This window comes from Aotus nancymaae, unplaced genomic scaffold (assembly GCF_030222135.1).
Source record: "Aotus nancymaae isolate 86718 unplaced genomic scaffold, 86718_ANA_hifiasm-v0.15.2.pri h1tg000036l, whole genome shotgun sequence".
NCBI lineage: Eukaryota > Metazoa > Chordata > Mammalia > Primates > Aotidae > Aotus > Aotus nancymaae.
The window spans coordinates 51522275-51535152 of record NW_026988450.1 but is presented as its reverse complement, the minus strand read 5'-3'; positions in this window follow the sequence as shown (position 1 = coordinate 51535152).

The window sequence follows — 12878 nt, the reverse complement described above, 5'->3', positions numbered from 1 at the left end:
TGATCCCAAATGACTGTACTGTTTTGTCTTATTGCTCATTTAGTTTAGCTGAGCAGAGATATGCTATTTGTTGAGAGTTAAAAGTCCCTAACTCCTCTGTTATACTCCTTTTGACTTCCTTCTACACTTAATTAGATACATACTTATTTTTAAGGGCCTTGCACAGTGACTGAAACATAGTAGGTGTTTGTGTTTGTTGAATGAATGAAAACTGGGAAAATTATATATTATTTGTAGAGGTTATACATATATACATATATATGTGTGTATATATATACATATATATATATAACCTCTACAAAAACCTGCAAAAATATGGCACTATAAATTCCTAATTTTCTAGACTATAATTTAGCAATATTTATCAAGAACCCAAAAAATGTTTATATTTCAATTTGGGAATTCTACTTCTAAGAATTTATACTAAGTAAATACAATAGATACATGCCAAGAGTTATGTTCAGGATCTTGGCCACAGTATTATTTAAAATAGTAAATGTTGAGACAACCTAAGTATTTCTTACCAATTGTATTTTCATTGTTAGAAACAACAGAAACTCAGTCCGGGTATTTTAAGTTAGAAAGGGAGAATTTATTAAAGGACACTAGGTAGCTCCCAGAATCTCCAGGAAATCAGTCCTGGAGGCCAGAATCAACACTCAGGTTCAAACTGCTGCATATCTAATGAAGATACCCCTGCTGCTGCCCCAGGAGCAAACACCACAGCTGATTCCACCAGCATCACAGCAGCTGAATGGCGGGTTCTGGGACCTGATGGAGCAGCCACCCCTCCCCCATCCTCACAGGACTGGAGGCCTTTAGACTTCTGTTTCTTCACACTATCTTCCCGTTCAAATTTGGGTAGAATCATCTCATTGGTAAAGACTAGGCCATGTGACCACATTCTAGCTGCAAGGGAGCCAGGGAAAGTGAGTCTTACTGCCTTCTTTCTTCATGGGAGGATGGAGGTTCTATATTATCGGGTGAGGGAGTCTCCAAACATAGGAAAAGCATTCAGAAACGAAGTTGCCTATAAGAATGACAAACACCCACTACAGTATCCAAACCTCAGAAGATTGCTAAGTAAATGACACTGATGGTACATTCAAAGGATGCAATACTATGGGAGTCTACAGAATTCATGCTTTAGAAGACATGACGACCTGAGGAAATGATCACGATATATTAAATTTTTAAAAATTGAATTATGAAATAGTATGATCCCAGATATATAGATTTTGAGAGGGAATCTCACTGTGTCACCCAGGCTGGAGTGCAATGGCTCACTGCAACCTCTGCTTCCCTCTGCAATTCTCAGACCACAACCACTTGGGAGGCTGAGGTAGGAGAATTGCTTGAACCCAGGAGGTGGAGGTTGCAGTGAACCAAGATCACGCAACTGCACTGCAGCTTGGGTGACAGAGTGAGACTCCGTCTCAAACAAACAAACAAACAAAAAAAGAATATGCAGCCAAAGGTTACTACTGGCATTGAAGAGAAAGAAGAAAGAAGACGCTTATTGAGAATCACCAACATGCCAGACAGTGGACTTAGGGTTTTAGGGCATATTTATTTCCTTTCAGCAGGTTAATTACTCTGAAGGGGGTCCCAGTGCAACTAAGGTCAAGGGCCTGAGGAATTCAGGCACAGTTTTCCTTTCTAAGGACTTCCAAATTCTCACCAATAAAATTACTCATTTTTGCAAACCACATAAAGGCATGAGAGCTCCAGGAGTAAGTTAAAATGTTCTGTTCACTTTGATTAGAGGTGCTTATTTAAATGCAGGTTCCCAGGCACACTGAATCTACAGAATGCTCTGGGGAGGGTCTGGGGACCTGATTTGTAGCTTTGTAAATACCCACTCCTGGCTGCGCTGTAAACACAATCACGTTTGAGAGCCGTGTGGCCTGCTGCCTTCCCCCAGGTCTGTCCAAGGTCTGAGCAAAGGTGCCAGCTTAGACTTTGGTCCTGGGGCTGGCTCTGCCACTCAGGCATGTGACCTTGAGCCCTGGCTCTGCTTCTTTGTGCCATCAGATGGGGTAATAATACCCTGTCCTTTCCTGCAAGGTGGCCGGGAGGACAAAATGAGATAATAGAGATAACAGAAATGAAGGCGTGTTGAAAGTAAACTGATCTCTGCAAATGTGAGGCAGCAGTGCCAATTGGATAACTTCCTCAGCTTGGGAGGTTTTGAGGTCAGTGTTTTGGGGGCAGGTCAGGTAAAATTGTGGGAGAAGTAGGAAAGGCCTACGAGTCAGGAAGCCAGGGAGTGTGAGGGTGTGGCCACAGGCTGTCCTTGCTTTGACAAGCTACAGCCAGCCCAGGAAGGGCAAATGGTCCTCCTGGAAAGGCTGGATGGCATCTTTGTGTGGTTTCACTGGGGCGAAACTGCCAAGAGTTCCTGTGGCCTGTTTTGGGGCTGGCCCCAGCACCACCCTCCTGGCAAGAGGTAGCATGGGTGTCTGCAAGGCTGAGGTTGGCTCCTACTGTGGCAAATTCCAATCCTGAGGGCCAAGCTTGGTTGGTCTGGCAGTTTGCTGGAGAGAAAAGCGTCTGACTTCGGGGTGGCCTTGCTGGGCTTTGGCCAAAGCTGAGGCTGTGCAGATGTGGCTGAGCCACAGTGTAGGGCAAAGGGAGGGGAAAGAGCAGACAGATGCCTGGCCCCAAGTAAGAGCCCCAGAGGCCTTGCCCTGGCCCAGGCAGGCCAGAGCCCTCCCGGAGCCCCTTCCTCTACGAAACCCTCCACCACCACCCCAAACGATGGAGAAGTAGCCTCTGTCATTCATTCATCCGTTCATTCAGTCATTGCCCACCACTTACCAGTCAGAGACCCCTCGCCAGGCTCTAGAAGACCACAGAGGACAGCACACCATTCCTCCTTCCAGAGGAAAGATGTGTATTGCTTATAGTTTAGTGGTTCTTGCCCTTGAGTTTGTATGGAAATCCCTGGAGAGCATGTTTAAAAGTCTGATTCAGTTGGGCACAGTGGCTCATGCCTGTAATCCCAGCACTTTGGGAGGCCAAGGTGGGTGGATCATTTGAAGTCAGGAGTTCGAGATCAGCCTGGCCAACATGGCAAAACCCCATCTCTACTAAAAATACAAACATGAGCCAGGCATCGTGGGTCGCACCTGTAATCCCAGCTACTCGGGAAGCTGAGGCATAAGAAGCGCTTGAACCCAGGAGGTGGAGGTTACGGTGAGCTGAGATCACGCCACTGCTCTCCAGCCTGGGCAACAGAGTGAGACTCTGTCTGAAGAAAAAAAATGCTGATTCCTGAGCCCTTCTTCGGGAGCTTCTGATTCAGCAGGGAGAAACACTGCTCTGGCCTCAAATCCTTTGGAGAAGAACTTGGTGGGATGCAGCCTCTGAGAATGTCCGTGCTTCAACGGTGACCACCCCGGGTGTCAGCTTTGGAGCAGGGAGAAGAGGGTGCCCCCCGATGAATGAGTGGGGTTGCTGGGGGTGGGAGAGGCGCTTTCTCTGGAAATCGAGGTTACCCGATTTCCTCTGGGACAGCTGCTTTGCCACCAGCCTGCCACCTTCCTGGATGTGCTGATTTTCAGTGCCCAGCAAGGTGAGATGTTTTGCCTGGTGGGACAGCTCACTCAGGCTGGAGTTCCCATGCTCTAATTGTCAGCAGCCGGCTCTGGTATGTGCCTTTTTGAGATTTTTTCTGGACATCTTGCCCTTTTGTAATTCCCACCATTCCAGAATTTCATATCTCTTTTCAAACTCAGGAAGCTGTTGTAATTAACCCTACTTACTCTCCAAACAATTTTAACTCAGAATCCGGATTAGGAAGCCTGCTAAAGGGCACAATGAAATCAAGACTCTATTTTCCCAGCAAGTTTTAAAATTCTGTATTAAAACTAGAAGAGTTATTTTAAAGGAAAATAATCAGAGTTCCTAAAACTTTAGTCTGGAAGAAAATATATTTGTTCTGGAGTCTTGTGTCCAGAATACATTTACGTTATTTTATTTTATTTTTTTGAGATGGAGCTTCTCTGTCACCCAGACTAGAGTGCAGAGGTGCGATCTCATCTCATTGCAACTTCCGCCTCCCAGGTTCAAGCGATTCTCCTGTCTCAGCCTCCTGAGTAGCTGGGATTACAGGCGCCCACCACCACACCTGGATACTTTCGTATTTTCAGTAGAGATAGGGTTTTGCCATGTTGGGCAGGCTGGTCTCAAAATCCTGACCTCAAGTGATCCAACCACCTCGGCCTCCCAAAGTGCTGGGACAGGCTAAACACATTTAGATAAAAATTTTTGCTGTGCCTGGGGTAAGGGGCCTCCAAGGATCTCAGTTTCAATTACTTTTAAAAGTTTTTCTAATACTTTTTTTAAAACGGGCAGTTTCTGAAAATAAGAAAAAGCAAAAAAAAGAATAGAAAAAAAGTGAAGCTTTCCAAATTCTAGAAAGTTTCAAATGGCTTGTTGTATCCTTGGAAAAACAGCTCTGGTGTTGATAGCACTGGCCTGGAAATGACTGGGGGAAGAAAAGAGTCATTCTGTGCCTTGGGCTCTGGACTCTGGGCACTGCCATCGGACTTCCTGGGCTTCGTCAGATGCCACCCATGGTCTCAGGCACACTTCCTAGTTTCTGGAATGCTCAGTCTCCTGACTTGTAAAATGGTGATATGATGACCATTTTGCAGGTTTATTAATGAAGATTAAATGATATAATCTATGTAAAGAGTTTAGCACAGTGCTTGACACAGAGATGTATCAAATAAATGCCCCCAATCATCGTCATCATCACCATCTTCATCATCACCCTCTTCATCGTCGTCATCATCTCTCAATGCAATGGAGGAAGAGGAAAGTGGCTGAAAAAAAAATCCCCTCTACAATATATTTCATTCATTTATTTGATCATGAATTCGATGATTGTACCAGGTGCAGATGAGTGCCAGGTACCCAGGGTAAATGAGCACAATCCCTGTCCTCTCATTGCTGACAGACTGTCAGTGAAATCTGCACATCCTCTGCTTCCTCACTGTATTTTTTTTTTCTTGAGACGAAATCTTGCTCTGTCACCCAGGCTGGAGTGCATTGGCACAATCTTGGCTCACTGCAACCTCCGCCTCCTGGGTTCAAGCGATTCTCCTGCCTCAGCCTCCTGAGTAGCTGGGATTACAGGCATGTGCCACCATGCCTGGCTATCCTCATAGTACTTTCTTGATTCCACTCAGATATCTGTACCACACTTTGCTGTGTGCAGCTGGTGTTTATATACTGACTACAGCTCCTCTGGGAGAGAAGGTGCAAGCAAGGTCTAAGGCTGAGCATCCACTGCACACTGTCTGTGGAGTTAACATTATGTAATTGAAAAAGCAAACCTGATGCACTTCCAGACATTCACCCAAAAGAATTGAAAACAGGGACTCAAACAGTTATTTGTACACCCAAGTTCATAGCAGCATTATTTACAATGGCCCAAAGGTGAAAGCAACCCAACTGACCATGACTGATAAATAAACAAAATGTGGTCTATGCATACAATGGAGGCCAGTGTGGTGGCGAATGCCTGTAATCTCAGCACTTTGGGAGGCCAAGGTGGGAGGATGGCTTGAGCTCAGGGGTTCGAGACCAGCCTGGGCAACAAAGTGAGACCTCATATCATATATATATATATATATATATATATATATATATATATATGTGTGTGTGTGTGTGTATATATATATATAATTCATACAGTGGAATATTATTTAGCTTCAAAAAGGAAGGAAATTCTGACACATGCTACAACATGGATGAACCATGCATGAAAACATGCCAAGTGCAATAAACCAGTCACAAAAGGACAAATACCGTGATTCCACTTATATGACACAACTAAAGTAGTCAAATTCATAGAGACAGAAAGCAGAATGATGGCTGCCAGGGGCTGTAGGGAGGGGAAAATGAAAAGTTTTTTTTAATGGGTAGAGTTTCAGTTCGGAAGCTAAAAAAAATCTTGAAATGGATAGTGGTTTTGGTTGCATAACAACGCGAATGTATTTAATGCCACGGATTTGTACACTTAAAATGATTAAAATGGAAAATTATGTATATTTTATTCCAAAAAAAGAAAAGCAAAAAAGGAAATAGCTTAGGCATTTTTGAAAGTGTCTTTCTATGTTCAGCCCAAACCCGCATCTTGTCACAGTAATGCTTGAGGTTTAAATGTCGAGGCCTTGGAGAAACAGATTGTTATGAAGGAGAAGAGAATGTAGACAAGTGAGAATCCACTTTAGCTACTTCCTGGAGACACGGATGACGGGCCGCAATGTCCATTCACAGAAAACAGAAAGAGATGTGAGCTAAAATTGATGCAGATACACACACACACACACACACACACACACACAGGTATATATTATTTTATTTTATTTTTTGAGACACGGTCTCACGCTGTCACTCAGACTCGAGTACAAATGGTACATTCAGGGCTCACTGCAGCCTTGACCTCACGGGCTCAAGTGATCCTCCCACCTCAACCTCCCAAATATCTGGAACCACAGAGGCAAACCACCATGCATGGCTAATTTTTTATTTTTGTTGGGGACAGGATCTTGCCATTTTACTCAAGCTGATCTTGAACTCCTGGGCTCAACCAATCCTCCCACCTCAGCCTTCTAAACTGTTGGGATTATAGCCATGAGCCACCATGCTGAGCCCTGATATATATATTTCTGCCATATACATATATACAGATATATATATATATATATACACACAAATATATATATATACACACACACACATATATATATATATTTCCTTTAACTACCAGAAAAGTCAGTGATTATCAAAGACCCAGGGTGTCTGTTGACATAAAGACCAGAGTGGCAATCCCTCTGGGGGGCATCCTGGCCCTGGTAGCCTTGCTGGAGTCCCCAGGGCCTGTCCATCCTCAGTCACCCTGTTGCTCAGCCCAACCCCCTCTTTCTGAAGAGAGCAGTGAGCTGCAAAGATCCTCCCCTGCTCTTCCACCCACCTCCATTTCGCAGGAAAGTCCAAGCTTTTGAACTCAACATGGTAGGCATGGAGAGCACTCACTAGAATGTGTTTTAAAGAAACATAGGCACCATTTCTTGACTTCTTGCTGACCTCTCAGGGAGGTCTTTGGCTGCCAGAGAGTTTTGTGGGCTTTAATAGATTTTTGATGTAGCTTTGGCTTCCGCAGTGGGCCTAGCTATTTTTAGAAGGAGATCCCTGCTCTAGATCAGAAAGGTAATTAATGCTCCTGTTACTCTCCTATCCCCTATCACTCTACCTGGGATTCTTAGTGCTAGAAATCCAGGCCCCAGTGTGCTCCATCAGAAGCTTCTTCTGGTTATCACACTCCTACCCGGTGGGCTGGCTGGGCCATGCTGATAAGTTTTGTTCATCTTCATCCCTCATTATTCTCAGTCCTCCCAGTTCCTAGAACATGAAGTATGTATAAATTAACAATTTCCTCACATCATTGGAAATAACCATTAGATAAGGCATCCAATATTATTTTAAAGGAATGGCTACTAATCAAAGATAATATACCACGTGTGGTCTTGCTTAGCTGGGATTGGATACAATATAATCAGTGTAAGAAGAGACATAAAGAACCTCTAGGGAGGGGGCAGCCTCAGCCTGCGGCCTATAAACCCCTAGGGATCCGTGGATTACATTTTGGAGTCTGTTAATCCCTTGAAATTGTGAACAAAATGTGTGTATTTTGTTTGGGGGAGAAGGGGAGATAGAATATGAGAAGGAAAGAGCCACATTTTTATTGTATTCTCAGTCCTCTGGCCCCAACATCTGTAATTCTAGCACTTTGGGAGGCCAAGGCAGGCAGAACACTTGAGGCCAGGAGTTCGAGACCAGCCTGGCCAACATGGTGGAACTCTGTCTCTACTAAAAATACAAAAATTAAGAAAAATACAAAAAAAAGGAAAAAAAATTAAAAAATAAATAAAAATAAATAAATATATAAATATATAAATATATAAAAATAAAAATACAAAAATTAGCCAGGCATGATGGCTGGCACCTGTAATCCCAGCTACTCAGGAGGCTGAGGCACAAGAATCACCTGAACCTGGGAGGCAGAGGTTGTAATGAGCCGAGATCATGCCACTGCACTGCATTCCAGCCTTGGCGACAAAGCGAGACTTCATCTCGAAAAAACAAGAACAAAAAAACCCCAATCCTCCTTGCTTTACTTATGTGGCCACTGTGGCCCAGAGGCAGGACCTGCCCTCACCAAGGCAAGGAGCTTCTGGAAGGCAGCACTTGGTCTGAAGCTCTTTATACCCTGGCCAGTGTCCCAGACATGGCCGTCACACAGGACAGGTATGAAAAATTCAGATGCAGCCAGGCACAGTGACTCACAACTGTAATCCCAGCACTTCAAGAGGCTGAGGCGGGAGGATCATTTGAGCCTAGGAGTTTGAGACCAGCCTGGGCCACATAGTGAGACCCGTCTTTACAAAAAAATTTTTTTTTTAATTAGCCAAGCACAGTGGTACATGCCTGTAGTCCCAGATACTCGGGTGGCTGAGGCGGGAGGATGGTTTGAGCCCGGGAGGTCAAGGTTTCAGTGAACCGTGTCGGCAACACTGCATTCCAGCCCAGGTGACAGAGGGAGACCCTGTCTCAGAAACAAAACAAAAACCTCAGATGCCACGAGGAAGTCCCGTGCCCCCTGTTGTATGAGTTCTGCGGTGGAGTGCTGTGCTGTGGACGTCAGGTTGGGGTGATGTGTCCTGGAGACCTCTCAGCCCCAGGGCAGGGCAGGACCACAGGTAGAGAGCAACTCTCAGGGGTCTTCCCTGGAGCCCAGTGCTGCCCACACTGGGGCTGTGAAGCTGGACAAGGAGAAACTGGTGCAAAACCTGACGAGCCTCAGGACATCAAATTTCCACAGACAGACCTCAAGCCATTTGCCAAGCTCCTGAAGCAGAGGAGGATCACCCTGGACTATTCCCAAACCCATGTGAAGGTCCCCGGGGAGTCGTTCAGTCAAATAACCTCTGCCGCTCTGAGGCTCTGCAGCACCGTTTCAAGAACACGTGTAAGCTGTGGCCCTGCTGCTGAAGTGGCAGAGGCTGGCAATGAATAGCTTCAGGAGATGAGCAAAGCAGAGACCTTCCTGCAGCCCAAAATAGAAAGCAAATTTGTATTGAGAGCAGAGTGGGAGGTGTCCTGAAGACGTGTTTCTGCAGTGCCTGGAACCCTCGCTGCTGCAGATCAGCCCCATGGTCCAGCCGCTTGGGCTTGAGAAAGATGTGGACCAGCATGGTTCTGTAACCAGAGCCAGAAGGACAAATGATCAAGCCAGGACTATTAACAGCATGGAGATTTTGAAGTCGCTGGGTCCCCTGTCTCAGGGGACCAGTGTCTGTTCCTCTGGTTGCAGAACCCCATTTTGGTACCCCAGGCTATATGGGCCCTCACTTCACTACCTACTCCTTGGTCCCTTTCCTGACGGGGAAGACATTCCATCTGGGCTCTCCATGCAGTCAGACAGAGGTCCTGCCCTTCCCAGGAATGGGGTCAAGAAAGGAGAGAAACCAGGGATAGAGAACCCTAGAGTTTGTAGCAGGGCTTTTGGGATTAAGTTCCTTGTTTACTAAGGAAGGATTTGGGAATGCAAAGGGTTGGGGCAGGGATTTGGGGGAAACCAATTGGCAGGAAGGTCATGTTCAGTGATGCTCTTGATTTTAATCCTTACATCACACATCACTGGTCTTAAATAAAGAAGCCTGAGGCCAGGCACGGTGGCTCACCCCTGTAATCCCAGCCCTTTGGGAGGCCAAGGCAGGCAGATCATGAGGTCAAGAGATGGAGACCATTCTGGCCAACATGGCGAAACCCTGTTTCTACTAAAAATACTAAAATTAGCTGGGCATGGTGGCGCGCACCTGTAGTCCCAGCTTCTCAGGAGGCTGAGGCAAGAGAATCACTTGAACCCAGGAGGTGGAGGTTGCAGTGAGCTGAGATCGCACCACTGCACTCCAGCCTGGCGACAGAGCAAGCCTCCATCTCAAAAAATAAAAAAATGAAAAATAAAGAAGCCTGGGGCAGACACACAGACACACACACACACACACACACACACACACACACACTCATACTCTTAAACGCCCAGACCCTTCCCTTGCATAGTCTGATTCCACAGGCCTGGGGTGGGGCCTAGGAATCTGGATGTGTAACAAGCTCCCCACGTGATTTTTTTAATCAATAAATTTGGGAAACATTGTACAGTGATGTGTCGCTTCATGATGGAAATATGTGCTGAGAAATAGGCCAGTAGGTAATTTCGTCACTGGGTAAATATCATGGAGTGAACTTACACAAACCTAGGTGGTATAACCTACTACACCCTGGATATAGCCTACTGCGCTTAGGCTACAAACCCATAGGTACAGCATACTGACTGTACTGAACACTGCAGGCAGTGTGAAACAATGATAAGTATGTGTATACCTAAACATAGCTAAATGTAGAAAATATACAGCACAAACACAGTATAAAAGATAGAACAGTATAGCAGCATAGGGCACGTTATCATGAATGGAGCTTGCAGGACTGGAAGATGCTCTGTGAGTCAGCGAGTGGTGAGTGAACGCAAAGGCCTAGGACATCCCTGTACACGACCACAAACTTTATAAACATGTACACTTAGACTATACTAATTTATATAAAATATTTTTCTTTCTTCATTAACCATAGCATACTGTAACTTTTTTACTTTATAAACTGTATTTTTTTTTTTTTTTGAGATGGAGTCTTGCTCTGTTGCCCAGGAGTGCAGTGGTGCATTCTTGGCTCACTGCAACCTCCACCTCATGGATTCAAATGATCCTCCTGTCTTAGCCTCCCAAGTAGCTGGGATTACAGCCATACACCACCACACCTGGTTAATTTTTGTATTTTTAGTAGAGACAGGGTTTCACTATGTTGACCAGGCTGGTCTCAAACTCCTGACCTCAGGTGATCCACCTACCTTAGCCTCCCCAAGTGCTGGGATTAGTGGCATAAGCCACTGTGCCCAGTCTATAAACTGTAATTTAAAAAATGTTTTGGACTTTTGAAATAACACTTAGCTTAAAACACACATTGTATGACTGGACAAAAATATATTTTTCTTCATATCCTTATTCTATAAACTTTTATCAATTTTTTTTTTTTACTTTTGGAAATTTTTGTTAAAACCTAAGACAAGACATGCACATTAGCCTAGGGTTACACAGGGTCAGGATCATCAATATCACGGTCTTCCACCTCCAAACTTTGTCCCACTGGAAGGTCTTCATGAGCAATAACATGCATGGAACCGCCATCTCCTATGCTAACAATGCCTGCTTCTGGAATCCCTCCTGAACACCTGCCTGAAGCTGTTTTACTGTTCTGAACACCTGCCTGAAGCTGTTTTACTGTTAACTTTTAAATATACATAGAAGTAGGCCGGGCTTGGTGGCTCACGCCTGTAATCCCAGCACTTTGGGAGGCTGAGGTGGGCGGACCACAAGGTCAAGAGATGCAGACCAGCCTGACCAACATGGAGAAATTCTGTCTCTACTAAAAATACAAGAAATTAGTGGTGGCACATGCCTGTAATCTCAGCTACTTGGGAGGCTGAGGCAGGAAAATCGCTTGAACCCAGGAGGTGGAGGTTGCAGTGAACCGAGATTGCGCCACTGTACTCCAGCCTGGGCAACAAAGCGAGACTGTGTTAAAAAAAAAAAAAAAAAATATATATATATATATATATATATATATATACACACACACACTGTATATACACACACATAGAAGAAGGAGTACACCGTAACGATAAAAAGTATAGCATATTAAGTACATAAACCGGTAACAGTCATTTTTTATCATTGCCAAGCATTATGTACCGTATATCATTGTATGTTATTCTTGTATGTGACTGGCAGTGAAGTGAGTTTATTTATACCAGCATCACAACAAACAGGTGATTCCTGTGGTGATATTACAACAGCTATGATGTCACTAGGCGACAGGAATGTTTTAACTTCATGATAATGTTATGGGACCACCATCATACACATGGTGTATCATTGACCGAGACATCGTCATGCAGCACTCAACTGTACTAAGCTGACAGGTTCACTGTTTAAAGCATTAGGCCAAACCCTAGGAGGCGGTGGTTCTCCATCCATCTGGTCCTCTGCATGAAGATGTGGGAGTGTAAGGTTACATCATTAACTACATTGTGTTGAAGCCTTTTCCATGTGCTGTTGAAAGCTGGGTCACATACCCCTGCTTAAGAGAAAGGGATTTTAAAATCACATAGCTACACACAGAATAGCAGACTGCAACTGAGAGAGGGAGGTAAACAGGAAAGAAGAGGAGACAAGGGAAGGAAATGCACAACTATTGAATGTTAAGCATCACATTTATGTCAGACACTGTGCTGGGCAGTATACGAATTTTTTTTTTTTTTTTTTTTTTTGAGATGGAGTCTTGCTCTGTCGTCCAGGCTGGAGTGCAGTGGCGTGATCTTGGCTCATTGCAACCTCTGCCCCCCAGGTTCAAGCTATTCTCCTGTGTCGGCCTCCCGAGTAGCTGGGATTACAGGCACCTGCCACCATGCCTGGCTAATTTTTGTATTTTTAGTAAAAACAGGGTTTCACCATGTTGACCAGGATGTTCTTGAACTTCTGACCTCTGGTGATTCACCCATCTCAGCCTCCCTAAGTGCTGGGATTACAGGTGTGAACCACCACACCCAGCCTACAAATTTTACCTTATTTAAGCATAGCCAAAATCCCATGATTTGCTATGGATGACAGACCCCTACTGTTCCTTTCCCCTCTTACATTTACCAGAAAAGCATAGAAGAGTGTTGGCTACCCCCTAGGCCACCAGACAGG